Raw genomic sequence first — 2,500 nt, forward strand, 5'->3', positions numbered from 1 at the left:
TCTTCCTCTGTTCTGCTCTTTCTTGCGCTCTTTCTCTCCCTTTCTCTCTCTCTTTCTCTCCCTTTCTCTCTCTCTCTCTCTCTCTCTCTCTCTCTCTCTCTCTCTCTCTCTCTCTCTCTCTCTCTCTCTCTCTCTCTCTCTCTCTCTCTCTCTCTCTCTCTCTCTCTCTATTTCGTCTAATTGTACTTACTTGTTATCTTTACACGATTCTTGCGTTCCAGATGGTTCGCAGAAAATGGAGTTTTGCCCATTAGTTCCAAGTGTTTTTTTCTCTTTTTGTTTAATGTAGTTTAAAGTTTACAAATGTTTTCTTTATTTTTTATTCTAATATTTTCTTAGTTCTTCCATCTTATTTTCAATTTCTTTATTCTGCGAACTTTTATTTTCAAACTTAATAGCAACGTCTCTGAAATGATATTCGTTAATTCGTTCACTATGACGTATCAGCAAAATTGTGAATAATTAATTACTTTTAATTATGGAAAAGATAAGTCAAATGCCATGTAGTACTTTTGTAACTGTGATACATGCACTTATGAAAATTCTGTATATCATCATTATTGAGCACTTACACCGAAATATTCGTTATTAAGGAAAAGTATATTCAATTATTACCATTAAAGAAAAACATATTCAATTGTTTTGCAACAAAAGTAAGCCTTGTAGAAACCTCTCATGGCTATTACCTGATTGCAACCATCATCATCACCACTGCTGTTGGCAATGACGTCACCACAAACAACATCGTGGTCGTTACTAACATCACTGACACCATCAGTCTCACCACGTGTCTATTCTGCCACTTCTAACACCACCGCGTGTGTCACCACTAAACATACGACTAATTATACCTTCACTATACAAAAAGCACCACCGACATCACCACCTTCAGAATAAAAGATAACCATTGACACCATCTTCACCTGAAGGAAAGAACCATACCATTGTCACCATAAAACGCCACATTCACACTGCGAAAGTACCACTCCTATCACCTTAACACCATAAAAAATACAGTCGATATAATCTTCACCGCAAAAAGCACCGTCCGCCTCACTTTTACTAACACTAAAAGCATCTCCATCATCTTCACCACAAAAGCCCCATCCGACTCACTTCACCACTATAAAAAGCACATCAATATCACCTTCACCATAAAAAAAAGCATCTCGCCTCATTTTCATCACCATGAAATACACTACCCACCTCACGTTCACCATTACAAAAGTACATCTGTGTCATCTTCTCCACAACTAGAGTATAACCCACATCACCTTCACAACAAAGAGCACACCCACGTCACTTTCACCACCCAAAAGAGACATCAACGTCATTTCCATCACCTAAAAGACACATCAACGTCACTTTCATCACAAAAGTACCACCTTCATAACTTTAACCAACCCTAAAAGGCGGCACCACCCACGTCACCTTCATCATTCTACCACCAACAGCATCCACCTTCTTTGACCTCAATGTCTGCCTAACCTTTGACCTCTGACCTCATCCCGCAATCCATTTGTTGCGTGAGATATCGTGTGCTAAATACACCGTGCCAAGCTGATACTCAGTCAATCTTTTTATTTGATCTCGGATTGAATTACAGATATTAAATCACCCCTTTTATATCGTAGATATTAAACAAGTTTTTTCTTCTATTTTGAAGAGATTAAACAAGTTTTTCGTTTAACCCTTGGCACCAAAAAAAGCCATGCAAGGTAAGAGTGCCATCGCGTGACCTTATTTATGGCAGTTGGGAACTCCTTATAAGTATATGCATTTGTCGAGACCTTCTTTTGACCTTGTTTTTGTTATGCCTTTCTTACTTGGGTCTTTTGTTTATTTGTTGTTTTTGTTTTCCACTCCTTGATTGCATTTATCCTTTGATGTGCTGGCTTTAATTGAATTCGTGCACTGTAGTAAAATCCGTTAATAGTTGATGAATTCATGGGACCTGGTTATTGAGAATGGAAACTGAACATCATTTTTTTTTTCAATGTTTATATATATTATGAAAATTAAAAAAAAGAGAGATTGAGGACCAAAATCGGAAAGCTTTCCGTTATTTCCGTTATACATCTTGTTTTTGTTTTTTGTTTTTTGTTTTTTTCTTACTTTGTTTTATTTCAACCGTTTTTCTTCGTGTTTTATTCTCTTTACAGTATATCATTTTATATGTACTTTCATGTTATTTTGTCTACGATCTAATAAACTTTTCAAGATAAACGATAAAGCTAAATTCCCACTCTTTTGCATATTAATAATTGAATCTAGATATAGTAACAAATATCAGAATCACTCCTGCCTCATATATCACAAAATACTTACATCTTACATCAACCATTTTTACATCAGACATATAATTCGAACGACCGAAACAGATACACAGTTCCCAAACTACTGTAGTCAACCGAAATCATAATGCACTATTGTTCCAAAGTGTACCTTAGTATCTGATAATTGACAGGCCCATCATGCAATCTGCTTGAAAGCTCTGCCG

At 36.3% G+C, this 2,500-nt stretch overlaps 1 protein-coding gene across 4 annotated transcripts in view; it reads right to left on the reverse strand.

Annotated features, from left to right (window-relative positions):
* IRSp53 (Insulin receptor substrate 53 kDa) overlaps positions 1–2,500 on the reverse strand; it is a 147,674-nt gene that overhangs the window by 99,218 nt on the left and 45,956 nt on the right. The window contains exon 1 of one of the 4 annotated variants that reach the window (XM_086533637.1): positions 2,446–2,500. This exon is cut by the window's right edge and continues 174 nt beyond it. The exons of the other annotated variants lie outside the window; for them this stretch is intronic. The gene's annotated coding sequence lies outside the window, so the exon portion shown is untranslated. The remainder of the gene's footprint in view (positions 1–2,445) is intronic. 4 annotated transcript variants of the gene reach the window in all.

Source organism: Penaeus japonicus, unplaced genomic scaffold (genome assembly GCF_977035675.1).
Source record: "Penaeus japonicus unplaced genomic scaffold, GWHDUDI00000001_assembly GWHDUDI00000039, whole genome shotgun sequence".
Taxonomy (NCBI): Eukaryota; Metazoa; Arthropoda; class Malacostraca; order Decapoda; family Penaeidae; genus Penaeus; species Penaeus japonicus.